We start from the raw sequence: 16317 nt of genomic DNA, 5'->3' as shown, positions 1-16317 counted from the left end.
GAGACCACCACATCAAGGGATCACCCTGTGGGACAAAAGAATCTGAACAGCAGCCCTTGAGTTCCAGATCTTTCCACTGAAATAGTCTACCCAAATGAGAAGGAACCAGGGAAGTTTCTGGTAATATGACAAAACAAGGTTCTATACACCCCCAGAAGATCACAGTAGCTCCCCAGCAATGAATTCAAACCAAGAAGAAATCTCTGAATTGCCAGAAAAAGACTTCAAACGGCTGATTATCAGGGAGATACCAGAGAAAGTTAAAAAAAAATAACTTAAATAAATTAACAGAAAATACAGCATATGAATGACAAATTTTCCAGAGAAATAAATATCATAAAAAACAATAACAATTTCTGGAAATGAAAGAAACACTTAGAGAAATACAAAATACACTGAATAATAGACTAGAATATGTAGAAGAAAGAACTTTGGAGCTTGAAGACAAGGCTTCTGAATTAACACAATCAGACAAAGACAAAGAAAAAATAATTTAAAAACATTGAACAAAGACTCCATGATATTTAGGATTATGCTAAATAAATGATATGGTTTGGCTCTATGTCCTCACCCAAATCTCATCTTGAATTGTACTCCCATAATTCCCATGTGTTGTGGGAGGGACCCAGTGGGAGATAATTTGAATCATGGGGGCAGTTTCTCCCATACTGTTCTCATGTGGTAGTGAATAAATCTCACAAGATCTGACAGTTTTATCGGGGGTTTCTGCTTTTGCATCTTCCTCATTTTCTCTTGCCACTGCCAGGTAAGAAGTGCCTTTCACTTCCTGCCATGGCTCTGAGGCCTCCCCAGCCATGTGGAACTGTAAGTCCAATTAAACCTCTTTTTCTTCCCAGTCTCGGGTGTGTCTTTATTAGCAGCAGGAAAATGGACTAATATAGTACATTGATACCAGGAGTCGGGTGTTCCTGAAAAGATACCCAAAAATGTAGAAGCGACTTTGGAACTAGGTATCAGACAGCAGCTGGAACAGTTGAAGAGCTCAGAAGAAAAGAGGAAAATGTGGGAAATTTTGGAACCTCCCAGAGACTTGTCGAATGGCTTTGACAAAAATGCTGATAGTGATATAAACAATAAGATTGAGGCTGAGGTGGTCTCAGATGGAGATGAGGAACATGTTGGGAACTGGAGCAAAGGTGACTCTTGCTATGTTTTAGCAAAGAGGCTGGTGGCATTTTGCCCCTGACCTAGAGATTTGTGGAACTTTGAACTTGAGAAAAATGATTTAGCATATGTGGTAGAAGAAATTTCTAAGCAGCACAGCATTCAAGAGATGACTTGGGTGCTGTTAAAAGCATTGCATCTTAAAAGGGAAACAGAGCATAAAAGTTCAAAAAATGTGAAGCCTGATAATGCAGTAGAAAAGAAAAACCCATTTTTTGAGGAGAAATTTGACTGGCTGCAGAAATTTGCATAAGTAACAAGGAGCCAAATGTTAATCCCCAAGACAGTGGGGAAAATGTCTCCAGGGCATGTCATAGGTCTTCAAAGCAGCCCCTCCCATCATAGACCTGGAAGCCTAGGAGGAAAAATGGTTTAGTGGGCCGGGCCCAGAATCCCCATGCTGTGTGCAGCCTAGAGACTTGGTGCCCTGTATCCTAGCTGCTCCAATCATTGCTAAAAGGGGCCAAGATACAGCTTGGCCCATGGTTTCAGAGAGTGCAAGCCCCAAACCTTGGCAGCTTCCATGTGGTGTTGAGCCTGCAGGTGCACAGAGGTCAAGAATTGAGGTTTGGGAACCTCCACCTAGATTTCAGAAGATATATGGAAACACCTGGATGCCCAGGCAAAAGTTTGCTGCAGGGGTGGGACCCTCATGGAGAATGTCTACTAGGACAGTGCAGAAGGGAAATGTGGGGTCAGAGACCCCAAAAAGAGTCCCTGTTGGGCACCACTTAATGGAGCTGTGAGAAGTAGGGCCAACATCTTCCAGATCCCAGAATGGTAGATCCACCAGCAGCTTACACTGTGCACCTGGAAAAGCTGCAGACACTCAACACAAGCCTATGAAAGCAGCCAGGATGGGGCTATACCCTGCAAAGCCACAGGGGTGCAGCTGCTCAAGACTATGGGAACCTACCGTTGCATCAGCATGACCTGGATATGAGACATGGAGTCAAAGGAAATCATTTTGGAGCCTTAGAATTTGACTGCCCCTCTTGATTTTGGACTTGCATGGGCCCTGTAACCCCTTTGTTTTGGTCAATTTCTCCCATTTGGAACAGCTGTATTTACCTAATATGTGTACCCGCATTGTATCTAGAAAGTAACTAGCTTGCTTTTGAGTTTACAGGCTCATAGGCAAAAGGGACTTGCCTTGTCTCAGATGAGACTTTGGACTGTGGACTTTTGGGTTAATGCTTAAATGAGTTAAGACTTTCGGGGACTGTTGGGAAAGCATGATTGGTTTTGAAATGTGAGGATATGAGATTTGGAGGTGTTTGGGGTGGAATGATATGGTTTGGCTCTGTGTCCCCACCCAAATCTCATCTTGAATTGTACTCCCATAATTCCCGCATGTTGTGGGAGGGTCTTGGTGGGAGATAATTTGAATCATGGGGTGGTTTCCCCCTTACTGTTTTCTCATGGTAATGAATAAGTCTCACAAGATCTGATGGTTTCATCAGGGGTTTCTGCTTTTGCATCTTCCTCATTTTCACCTGCTGCTGCCATGTCAGAAGTGCCTTTTACCTCCCACTATGATTCTGAGGCCTTCTCAGCCATGTGGAACTGTAAGTCCAATTAAACCTCTTTTCTTCCCAATTTTGGTTATGTCTTTATCAGCAGCACGAAAATGAACTAATACAATGACCAAGCCTAAGAATAATTAACATTCCTGAGGAACAAGAGAAATCTAAAAGTTTGGAAAACATTTGAGGAAAACTTCCCTGGCCTTGCTAGAGATCTACACATCCAAATACAAGAAGCTCAACGTACAGCTGGGAAGTTCATCACAAAAAGATCATCACCTAGGCACACAGTCATCAAGTTACCCAAAGTCAAAATAGAAGAAAAAAATCTTAAGAGGTGTGAGTCAAAAGCATCAAGTAACCTACAAAGGAAAACCTATCAGATTAACAGCAGATTTCTCAGCAGAAACCCAACAAGCCAAAAAGGAGTAGAGTCCTATCTTCAAATTCCTCAAAGAATTACCAGCCAAGAATTTTGTATCCAGCATAACTAAGCCTCATTAATGAAGGAGTGATAAAGTATTTTTCAGACAAACAAATGCTGACAGAATTCTCCAATACCAAGCCAGCACTACAAGAAATGCTAAAAGGAGTTCTAAATCTTGAAACAAAATCTCAAAATACACCAAAATATCAGTGTATTTTGAGATTAGAGCATAAATCTCACTGGGTCTATAAAGCAATAACATAATGGGGGAAAAAAAGCAATGTATAACACAATGAAAAAAGAAACAAGGTCTCTAGCACACTAAATAAAACAGTACTTCACATCTCAATACTAACATTGAATGTAAACGGCCTAAATGTTCCACTCAATAGATACAGAATGTGACAGAATGAATAAAAATCCACCAACCAAGTATCTGGTGTCTTCAAGAGACTCACCTAACACATAAGGACTCACCTAACACATAAGGACTCACATGAACTTAAGATAAAGGTGTAGAAAAAGATATTCCATGTAGATGGAAACCAAAAGCAAGCAGGAGTAGCCATCCTTATATTAGACAAAACAGGCTTTAAAACAACAACAGTTTTAAAAGATGAAGAGGGACATTTATAATGATAAAAGGATTAGTCCATTAGGAATATATCATAATCCTAAATATATATGTACCTAACTCTGGAGCTCCCAGATTTATTAAATGAGTAGTACTAGATCTAAAAATGAGATAGACAGCCACACAATAAGAGTGGGGGAATTTAATACTCCACTGACAGCACTACCCTGGTCATCAAGACAGAAAGTCAAAGAAAAAATGGGCTTCAACTATACTGTAGAACAAATGGACTTAACAGTTATTTACAGAACATTCTACCTACCAACTATAGAACATACATTCTTTTCATCAGCACATGAAACATTCTCCAAGAGAGAACATATGATAGGCCACAAAACAAGTCTCAATAAATTAAGAAAACAGAAATTATATCAAGTACCCTTTCAGACCACAGTGGAATAAAATTAGAAATTAACTCCAAAAGGAACTCCAAAAACTATACAAATGTATGAATTAAATAATTGCTCCCGAATGATCTTTGGGCCAACAATGAAATCAAGAGGGAAATTAGCAAGTTCTTTGAACGGAAAGATGATAGTGCGGCAACCTATCCAAACCTCTGAAATACAGCAGGAGCAGTGCTAAAAGGAAAGTTCATGGCATTAAATGTCTACATCAAGAAGTCTGAAAGAGCAAAAATAGAAAATCTAGGGTCACATCTCAAGGAACTAAAGAAAAAAGAATAATCCAAACCCAAATTCAGGAGAAGAAAAGAAATAACGAATATCAGATTGGAACAAAATGAAATTGAAACAAACAAAAAAAGATAAATGAAACAAAATACTTATTCTTTGAAAAGATAAACAAAATTGATAGACCATTAGTAAAATTAACCCAGAAAAGAAGAGAGAATATCCAAGTAATCTCAATAAATATTCAACAAAAGCCATCTATATGCAACCACAGAAATGCAAAAGAACGCTAAAGGCTACTATGAACACCTTTATGTGCACAAACTAGAAAACATAGAGATGGATAAATTCCTGAAAACCAAAATCCTCCTAGATCAAACCAGCAAGAAATAGATACTCTTAAACAGAGCAATAATGAGTAGTGAAGTTGAAACAATAATTTTAAAATCGCCAACAAAAAAAAGTTCAGGACCAGATGGATTCACAACTGAATTCTATCAGACATTCAAAGAAGAATTGGTACCAATTCTACTGAAATGATTCAGAAAAATAGAGAAAGAGGGAATCTTCCCTAAATCATTCTATGAAGCCAGTATCACCCTAATATCAATAGCAGGAAAGGATATAACAAAAAAAAAATGAAAGAAAGAAACTACAGACCAATATCTCTGATGAACATAGATGCAAAAATCCTCAACAAAATACTAGCTAACCAAATTCGACAACATATCAAAAAGGTAATACACCATGAGCAAGTGGGTTTCTTTTCTTTTCTTTTCTTTTTTTTTAAGATGGAGTCCTGCTCTGTCACTCAGGCTGGAGTTCAGTGGCACAGTATCAGCTCACTGCAACCTCTACCCCATAGTTTCAAGCAGTTCTCCTGTCTTAGCCTCCCTAGTAGCTGGGACTACAGGCACCTGCCCCATGCCCAGGTAATTTTTTTAGTAGAGATGGGGTCACACCATGTTGGTGAGGCCAGTCTCAAACTCCTGACCTCAGTTGATCCACCTGCCTCAGCCTTTCAAAGTGCTGGGATTACAGGCATGAGCCACTGCACCTGGCCTGAGTGGGTTTCATACCAGAGATGCAAGGATTGTTTAACACATGCCAGTCAATATTTATGATAAATCACATAAACAGAATTAAAAACAAAAATCATATGATCATCTCAATAGTCACAGAAAAAGCATTTGACAAAATCCAGCATCACTTTATGATTCAAACCCTCAGCAAAATCAGCATAGAAGGGACATACCTCAAGGTAATAAAAGCCATCTATAACAAACTCACAGCCAATAGTATACTGAATGGGGGAAAAGTTGAAAGCATTCCCCCGAGAACTGGAACAAGACAAGGATGCCCACTTTCACCACTTCTACGCAACATAGTACTGGAAGTCCTAGCCAGAGCCATCAGAGGAGAGAAAGAAATAAAAGGCATCCAAATCAGTAAAGAGAAAGTCAAACTGTTGTTGTTCACTGATGATAAGATCCTATACCTAGAAAACTCTAAAGACTCATCCAAAAAGCTCCTAGATTGGATAAATGAATTCAGTAAAATTTCAGAATACAATATAAATGTATGCAAATTAGTAGCACTGTTGTACACCCACAGCAACTAACCTGAGAATCAAATCAAGAACTCAAACCTTTTTACAATAGCTGCCCCCCCAAAAAAAAAAATTAAAAAAATTAAAAGTCTACCTGTAGGGTCTGGCCCTACTAGTGGGGTGTCCCCTATCACTGTGCTGAGGTGCTGGATTTGAGAAATAAGGAGACAGGACACCAAAGGACTGGATAAGAGCAACTGGACTTTGGGGGCCAACGCCACCTACTAGTGGAGACAGGCAAGGCCCTGAGCGTCCAGGCACGTCTGTATTTATTAGGTACAAGATGCAGGGAAGGGTAGTGAGTGAGGTCATCTAAAGGACAGGGATAGGGTCAAGACAATCAGACAGTGATAGGGTCAAGATGTGTGCAATAAGCAAAGGGCCTACCCCAACTAGGTCACTGAGACAAGGAGGTGGTCAGCGTACAGCAAGAGGCCCACCCCTAAGGAGGTGGGCAGTGCACAGTAAGGAGGGTGCAGTGTGCAATATCTCTTATCTAAGGGCGGGCTACTTCTAAGAATTTCTAAAGGAGGATGCTCTGAGTCAGCACAGTAGCAACAGAGCTGACAGGGTATACAGCCACCTAGGCACAATTATACTGGAGGGGTTTTAAGCCCTCGGATATATGTGGGATTGCCAGCCTGAAGCCAGCTTTCCACAAGAACTGGATGCAATATACTACAACTCCCTTACAGGAGGAGTGACTCTTGCTCCAAGCCGGCCATACAGTGGGTATCTTTACAATACTGAACGCTGCTGCCTGGGCCAACCTAACATGCAGTGCATGTCGTTTCAGGCAGAGGCACTACCTCCTGGGCCACTGATTCTTGTCCTAGTGTGGCTGTTTTTCCCTAGTTCATGCTCTGCAATGTGTCTGATCTAGACATTCCTCCAACTAAAAACTGAGATATTATCTATGAAGAGATTATATATAAAAGAAAACAAATGAGCAGTAAGATATTCTTAATGCACTAATTGTGCTGGGGGTCTGCTTAGCTCTCCTTCCTTGGTGCCCAGAAGGGGGGTTACCCACAATACCTAACTAAGGAGGTGAAAGATCTCTACAAGGAAAACTAAAAAATACTGCTGAAAGAAATGACAGATAACACAAACAGAAACACATCTCACACTCATAGATGGATAGAACCAATATTGTGAAAATGATCATATTGCCAAAAGCAGTCTATAAACTTAATGCAATTCCCATCAATATACCACCATCATTCTTCATGGTGTAGGAAAAAATATCCTAAAATTCATATGGAACCAAAAAAGAGCTCGCATAGCCAAAGCAATACTAAGCAAAAAGAAATCACATGATAATCTCAATAGATGCAGAGAAGGCCTTCAACAAAATCCAACAGCCGTTTGTGCTAAAAACTCTCAATAAACTAGGTATTGATGGAACGTATCTCAAAATATTAAGAGCTATTTATGACAAACCCGCAGCCAATATCATACTGAATGGGCAAAAACTGGAAGCATTCCCTTTGAAAACTGGCACAAGACAAGGGTACCCTCCCACACCACTCCTATTCAATATAGTATTGGGCAAAGTTCTGGCCAGAGCAATCAAGCAAGAAAAAGAAATAAAGGGTATTCAATTAGGAAAAAAGGAAGTCAAACTGTCTCTATTTGAAGACAACATGATTGTATATTTAGAAGGCCCCATTGTCGCAGTCTCAAATCTCCTTAAGCTGATAAACAACTTCAGCAAAGACTCAGGATACAAAATCAATGTGCAAAAGTCACAAGCATTCCTATACACCAATAACAGACAGAGAGCCAAATTGTGAGTGAACTCCCATTCACAATTGCTACAACAAGAATAAAATAATACCTAGGAATATAACTAACAAGGTATGTGAAGGACCTCTTCCTGAAGAACTACAAACCACTGCACAAGGAAATAAGAGAGGACACAAACAGATGGGAAAACATTCATGGTTATATTAAGAAGAATCAATATCATGAAAATGGCCATACTGCCCAAAGTAACTTATAGATTCAATGCTATCCCCATCAAGCCTCCATTGACTTTCTTCACAGAATTGGAAAAATACACCTTAAACTTCATATGAAACCAAAAAGGAGCCCACATAGCCAAGACAATCCTAAGCAAGAAAAACAAAGCTGGAGGCATCACGCTACCTGACCTCAAACTATACTACAAGGCTACAGTAATCAAAACAGCATGGTACTGGTAACAAAACAGAGATATAGAATGGAGGCCTCAGAAATAATGCCACACATCTACAATCATCTGATCTTTGACAAACCTGACAAAAATAAGCAATGGGGAAAGGATTTCCTATTTAATAAATGGTGTTGGGAAAACTGGCTAGCCATAAGCAGAAAGCTGAAACTGGATCCCTTCCTTACACCTTATATATAAATTAACTCCAGATGGATTAAAGATTTAAACATAAGACCTAATACGATAAAAACCCTAGAAGAAAACCTAGGCAATACCATTCAGGACATAGGCATGGGCAAGGACTTCATGACTAAAACACCAAAAGCAATGGCAACAAAAGCCAAAATAGACAAATGGGATCTAATTAAACTTAAGAGTTTCTGCACAGTAAAAGAAATGATTACACTAGAGTGAACTGGCAACCAACAGAATGGGAAAAAATTTTTGCAATCTACCCATCTGACAAAGGGCTAATATCCAGAATCTACAAATAACTTAAACAAATTTACAAGAAACAAACAAACCCACCAACAAGTAGGTGAAGGATATGAACAGACCCTTCTCAAAAGAAGACATATATGCAGCCAACAAACATATGAAAAAAGCTCATCATCACTGGTCATTAGAGAAATGCAAATTAAAACCAAGTTGAGATACCATCTCATGCCAGTTAGAATGGTGATCATTAAAATATCAGGAGACAACAGATGCTGGAGAGGATGTGGAGAAATAGGAACCCTTTTACACTGTTGGTGGGAGTGTAAATTAGTTCAACCACTGTGGAAGACAGTGTAGCGATTCCTCAAGGATCTAAAAATAGAAATACCATTTGACCCAGCAATCCCATTACTGGGTATATACCCAAAGGATTATAAATCGGTCTATTATAAAGACACATGCACATATATGTTCATTGCAGCGTTGTTTACAATAGCAAAGACCTGGAACCAACCCAAATGCCCATCAAGGATAGACTGGACAAAGAAAATGTGGCACATATACACCATGGAATACTATGCAGCCATAAATAATGACAAGTTTGTGTCCTTTGTAGAGACATGGATGAATCTAGAAACCATCATTCTCAGCAAACTGACACAAGAACAGAAAACCAAACACCGCATGTTTTCTCTCACAAGCAGGTGACGAACAATGAGAACACCTGGGCACAGGGAAGAGAACAACACTCACTGGGCTAGGTGTGGGGGTGGAGGGGAGGGAAAGCGGTGGGGGGAGGATGAGGAGTGATAACACTGGGAGAAATGCCTGATGTAGGTGACAGGGGCAGGGGGATGGAGACAGCAAACCACCATGGCATGTATGTACCTATGGAACAATCCTGCAGGATGCAGGATGCGCACATGTACACCAGAACCCAAAATACAATTTTAAAAAATGAAAAAAAAAATACTGGAAGCAACAACAACAACAACAAAAAAAAGAACCCAAAATAAAAGCTAAAATTTTAAACAGTCATTTCACAAAATAATAGATCCAAATGGCTAAACAGCATATGAAAAGATATTAAGTACCATTCATCAACAGGGAAATAAGAACTAAAATAAAAATTAGATACACTACACTCCCATCAGAGTGGCTAAAAGAGTTAGTAACACCAAATATTGGTGAGGATGCAGAAAAGCAGGAAGGTGAAACTGCTATGATCATTATGAAAAACTGTTTTCCGGTATCTATTAAATGTAAAAAGAATTCTATGCAATTTTATATCTGTTTATTAACAAAAGAAATGAGTGTTATGTTCGCAAAAAGACATGTGAACAATAGTATTTAAAGTGATATTATTAAAAATGGCTGAAATCTGAAAACAATTCAAATGACTACCTGCAGTATAATGAATAAATTGTGGTATATTTTACACAATGGAACACTACACCGCAAAAAAAAAGAAAGAAAGAAAATGTGGCACATATACACCATGGAATACTATGCAGCCATAAGAAAGAATGAGTTCATGTCCTTTGCAGGAACATGGATAAAGCTGGAAACCATCATTCTCAGGAAACTGACACAAGAACAGAAAACCAAATACCACACGTTTTCACTCATAAGTGGGTGTTGAGCAATGAGAACACAGGGAGGGGAACATCACACACCAGGGCCTGTCAGGTGGGGGAGCTAGGGGAGGGATAGCATTAGGAGAAATACCTAATGTAGATGACGGGGTGATGGATGCAGCAAACCACCATGGCACCTGTATACCTGTGTAAGAAACCTGCACATTCTGCACATGTATCCCAGAACTTGTTAGTCACCAAAAAAAAAAAAAAAATCTGGAGGCATCACATCACCCAACTTCAAACTGTACTTACTACAAGGCTGTATTGGCCAAAACAGCATGGTACTGGTATAAAAAATGGCACGTAGATCAATGGAACAGAATAGAGAACCCAGAAATAAAGCCAAATAGTTACAACCAACTGATCTTTGATAAAGCAAACAAAAGCATAAATTGGGGAAAAGATAGGTGGTGTCAGAATAATTGGCAAGGCACATGTAGAAGAATGAAACCGGATCCTCATCTCTTATCACATACAAAAATCAACTCAAGATGGATCCAAGACTTAAATCTAAGCCTAGAATCATAAAAATTCTAGAAGATAACATCAGAAAAACTCTTCTTGACATTGGCTTACGCAAAGAGCTCATGACTAAAACCCCAAAAGCAAATGCAACAAAAACAAAGATAAATAGATAGGACCGGCCGGGCGCAGTGGCTCAGACCTGTAATCCCAGCACTTTGGGAGGCCAAGGCGGGTGGATCACGAGGTCAGGAGATCGAGACCATCTTGGTCAACATGGTGAAACCCCGTCTCTACTAAAAAATATACAAAAACTTAGCTGGGCATGGTGGTGTGTGCCTGTAATCCCAGCTACTCAGGAGGCTGAGGCAGGAGAATTGCCTGAACCCAGGAGGCGGAGGTTGCCATGAGCCGAGATTGCGCCATTGCACTCCAGCCTGGGTAACAAGCGCGAAACTCCATCTCAAAAAAAAAAAAAAAAATAGATAGGACCTAATTAAACCAAAAAGCTTCTGCACAACAGCAACAAATCAGCAGAGTAAACAGACAACACACAGACTGGGAGAAAATATTTACAAACTATGCATCTGACAAAGTACTAAAGTCTAGAATCTACAAGGATCTCATACAAATCAGCAAGAAAAAAACAAATAATACCATCAAAAAGTAGGCTAAGGATATGAATAGACAATTGTCAAAAGAAGATATACAAATGGCCAACAAACATATGAAAAAATGCTCAACATCAGTAATTATCAGAGAAATGCAAATTAAAACCACAATGTGATACCATCTTATTCCTACAAAAATGGCCATAATTAGAAAATCAAAGAATAATAGACAATAGTGTGGAGATGGTGAAAAGGGAACCCTTTTACATTGCTGGTGAGAAGAATGTAAACTAGTACAACCACTATGGAAAACAGTGTGGAGATTCCTTAAATAACTAAAATTAGCACTACCATTTGATCCAGCAATCCTACTACTGGGTATCTATCCAGAGGAAAATAAGTCATTATATGAAAAATACACTTGCACACACGTTTATAGCAGCACAATTCACAATTGCAAAAATATGGAATCAGCCCAAACGCCCAACAACCAATGACTGGGTAAAGAATATGTTACATATATATGCATATAACTCATCCATATAAAGGAACAAAATAATCACATTCACAGCTACTTGGGTGGAGTTGGAGACCATTATTTTAAGTAACGTAACACAGGAATGGATAACCAAACATCATATGTTCTCACTTATAAGTGGGAGCTAAGCTACAAGGACACAAAGTCATAAGAATGATAAAATGGAATTTGGGGACTCTGGGGGAAGGGTGAGAAGGAGATGAGGGATAAAAGACTACACATGGGGTACAGATACACCAAAATCTCAGAAATCACCACTAAAGAACTTATCCATGTAACCAAATACCCAAAAACAATTGTTCCCCAAAAATGATTGAAATAAAAAAATAATTAATTTTGAAAAATTTAAAAGAGAATTAAGACAAAAACATTGGACAGAGGTTAAGGCCCTCCTAAGATACTCTCACCCATATCAATATATCAATATATTCATTATGGAATACACAGAGAAAGAAGAAAGAGAAAAAGGGAAGAAAGAATATTTGGAGAAATTATGGCCCAAACTTCCCAAATTTATGAACAACATTAATCTATCCATTCAGGAAGTTCCACAAACTCTAAGTGGGATAAATTCAAAGAGAGATCACTAAGACACATAATAATCAAACTGTGGAAAACCAAAGACAAGGAAAAAATCTTGAATGCAGCAAGAAAGAGAGAAGGAACTTACCATGTACAGGGATTTTCAGTAACATGAACAGTTGGTTTCTCATTGAAAACCATTGAGATCAGAAGATTTTAGGATGACGTGACATAAAACAAGTTGGTGGATATATTGTTTTTCTGTTGAGTAATTTGTGAATGTTTTCTTAAATATTTGGTAATATTTGCTAATAAAGCCATCTGGATATGGAGTTTTTGTGGGAATAAACATCTAATTCAATACTATTGACATTTGGGGAATTATTTGGCTATCTCTTCTTGAATCATTTTTGTTAAGTTACATGATATGATAAATTTTCCATTTAATCTAAATATTTTTGGCATATCTAGTTCATAATATCCTCAGATTATTTAAAAAATCTACAAGATCCATAGTTATCCTTTCTTTTATTCTTGATATTGGTTATTTGTGACTTTATTCTTTTTTACTTAATCAATCTTGGCTAGAGTTTGCTGGTTTTATTAGTCTTTTCAAAAAAAACAAATTTGTTCTTCATTGATTATATTCTGTTTACTCAGTTTTGCTCTTAGCTTTCTATTTTCCAGCCTTTTGATGACATCTTGAGATGGATATTTAGCTTATTTAATTTTTGAAAACCTTCCAGAGTCCTTTTATTTTGGAATACTCTGTAAACAGTCAAATCGCCAGAAGATGATTGTACAACGGTCAAATGTTCTCTTGCATTAAACTGAAGATACCTGTTTAATTTTTTTAAAATGTAGGAAAGGTACTTAGAGCTGTTACTTTCTAAGTACACAACGCCCTGGACAATTCAAGGCATCTTAATCTCCATCAAGAACAACAACAACGAATAATTTCTGTCATGCTGTTAAATCCATCATTATGGATAAAACTGGTACAAACTGGTACAAACTGGTCAAACGGATGCAACAAACACTCATGTCCAAGCTGGCATATCGGCAACTAATAGGTAATTGGTGGTCAATAGAGAGTTTAAAAGATCTTCCCTTGCTTCTTGTTCTTTTCCAAGGTCCTCAGAGTTCTGTTGTTCTAAAACATGTTATTGAGCTTCCCAGTTTGCTTTCTCATCCTCAAACTGACGACATTTTCCCTCTAATTCTTTGTGCTGTGTGTCCAAATTCTTCTTCATTTGCTCGTGGCACCGCTGGAGCTCGGCTTCAGAGTCCTTCAGTTTTTGAACTTCTTCTTTGACCTGCATCTCAAACACCTGCTCCATCTGCAGCTCCATGTCCTTGATTTTAGCTACCTGGCTCCCTTCTTTCATCTTCCATTTGTGCCAGAGGGCTCTTGGTCAGCGGCCCTTTATTCTTGTTATCATCTCCATTATCAGTCACAGCTGCCAATTTTTTGCTTCTGTGGTTCTCACAGTGAACATTACCAGTAACATCTTTCAAGTGTGTGTTCTTACCAACATATTTCTTAGAATTATATGTGTGGTCTTGCCAAAATATTCCTTAGATATTTCAAGTGTGTGTTCTTACCAACGTACTTCTTAAGAGTTGTAAAATTAGAATGTTCGCCATTTTCAACTTCAGCAACACCCCAAGAATACTGCCTTCCTCGGACCCTTTTGCCATTAACTTCAATGACAGTATTACTACCTACCACAGCAAGTAAACCGTCCTTTATCTTTTTTTTTTTTTTTTTTTTTTTTTGAGACAGAGTTTGGCTCTTGTTACCCAGGCTGGAGTGCAATGGCGTGATCTCGGCTCACCGCAACCTCCGCCTCCTGGGTTCAGGCAATTCTCCTGCCTCAGCCTCCTGAGTAGCTGGGATTACAGGCACGCGCCGCCGTGCCCAGCTAATTTTTTGTATTTTTAGTAGAGACGGGGGTTTCACCATGTTGACCAGGATGGTCTCGATCTCTTGACTTCATGATCCACCTGCCTCGGCCTCCCAAAGTGCTGGGATTACAGGCTTGAGCCACAGCGCCCGGCCGTCCTTTATCTTTTTAACAGGTTTATTTTCTTCTTCATCATCTGTTTCTGGAAATTCATGTATTTTGATTTTATATTCCTGGATTTCTTTCATTATCTGTTTTTTAAACTGATGGCATTCCTCTGGTGTGAGTGTGTCTCCTTTGGCAATAAGTGGGATGACATTCCCTTTTTCTTGCAAATGCTTCATAAACTCAATATCCAATGGTTTAAGTCCATGTCCTGAAGGAGCAATGAAGTATAAACAACACTGCACCCTGTTACCAGGCATCTGACGTCTGTTCACTCTCCATTCTGCATTTAGGCAGTCGTCAAATTTACTATCAATGTAGTCGATAACAGGCTGCCAGCAATTACAATTATCCACTGCTTCTCCGAATCCTGGGGAATCAACTATTGTGAGCAGCAACTGAACACCACCTTCTTTGATTAAAACTTTGGATTGTTCAACCTGTATAGTCTGTTTTATTCTATGAGAAGGAAGTGGATATTCGGGAGAATACGAATCTGTCAGGAATAATGACTTGGTTAATGTCGACTTTCCCAATCCACATTCACCCACTACCGTAAGCGAGAATTCAAACCTTCTAGTCACTGATTTTCTGTATACTTGATTTGGGAGATTGGCAAATCCCACAGAGCCTTCAGCGTTCTTCTGTTGAGCTTCTTTGTAAAGAACACAGTTCCATCATTCTAGTGTTCCAGATTTCCATGGTGCTGCTGTTGACATTTCTGTCACACTGACTGACAAACCCTGCCCCAAAGATCTGGGTGTGAGTGAATTTATTCATCCCTCATTGAGTCAGCATCTGCCGGCAGACCCCTGCAGGTGGTGACCCCGACACCCAGCTAATTTAAAAATTTTGTTTAGAGACGGGATCTTGCCATGTTGCCCAGGCTAGTCTTGAACTCCTAGTCTCAAGCAATCCTCCCACCTCAACCTCCCAAAGTGCTGGGATTACTGCACCTGGCCAGAAAGTGCTTTTTAAACTTCTACTGTGGCTGTCAATTTCTCTTGGATCCTTTGTCAATTTTTGTGTTAGATAAAATTTAAAGTTGTACTGTCAATGCAATAGAATTGAGAGTCTAGAAATAAACCCATACACCTACGGTCAATTTTCAGCAAAGAGATCAAGATCATTCAATAGGAGGAATAATAGTCTTTTCAACAAATGATGCTGGGATAACTAGATATCCGCATGCAAAAACAAAAGTAAAGTTGAGTTCTTACCTCACACCATGCAAAAAATGAACTCAAAATGGATCAAAGACCTAAATGTAAGGGCCAAAAATTAAAAGGTTCTCAGAATGAAATTTAGAGATTGATCTTCATCACCTTGGATTTGACAAAGAATTCTTAGATATGCCACTAAAAGCACAAGCAACCAAAGAAAAAAAAATAGACACATGAGGCTTCATCAAAATGTAAAACGTTTGTGTATCAAAAGACACAATCAAGAAAGAGAAAAGACAGCCCACAGAATGGGAGAAATTTTTTGCAAATCATATATTTGATAAGGGACTTGTATCTAGAATGTATAAAGAATATTTACAACTCAATAATAAAAGAAAAATACGTCAATTTAAAAATTAGCAAAGGCTCTGAATAGTCATTTCTCTAAGAAAGATACATAAATAGCCAATAAGAACATGAAAAGATACTCAGAATCATTAATCATCAGGAAAATGCAAATGAAGGCTGGGTGCAGCGGTGCATGCCTGTAATCCCAGCACTTTGGGAGGCCAAGGCAGGTGGATCACCTGAGGTCAAGAGTTCAAGACCAGCCTGGCCAACATGGTGAAACCCCGTCTCTACTAAAAATACAGAAATTAGC

The 16317-nt window shown here is 38.9% G+C and overlaps 1 protein-coding gene and 1 pseudogene across 8 annotated transcripts in view; both read right to left on the bottom strand.

Annotated features, from left to right (window-relative positions):
* The window catches only part of FBXL2 (F-box and leucine rich repeat protein 2), a 171963-nt gene that overhangs the window by 132505 nt on the left and 23141 nt on the right, over window positions 1–16317 (bottom strand). The gene's annotated exons all lie outside the window — the stretch shown is intronic.
* On the bottom strand, window positions 414–15170 carry LOC100394925 (septin-7 pseudogene; annotated as a pseudogene).

This window comes from Callithrix jacchus, chromosome 17 (genome assembly GCF_049354715.1).
Source record: "Callithrix jacchus isolate 240 chromosome 17, calJac240_pri, whole genome shotgun sequence".
In the NCBI taxonomy this organism is placed as follows: Eukaryota; Metazoa; Chordata; class Mammalia; order Primates; family Cebidae; genus Callithrix; species Callithrix jacchus.
Note: the sequence above shows the minus strand (reverse complement) of the source record. Positions and strands in the feature narration are given on the sequence as shown.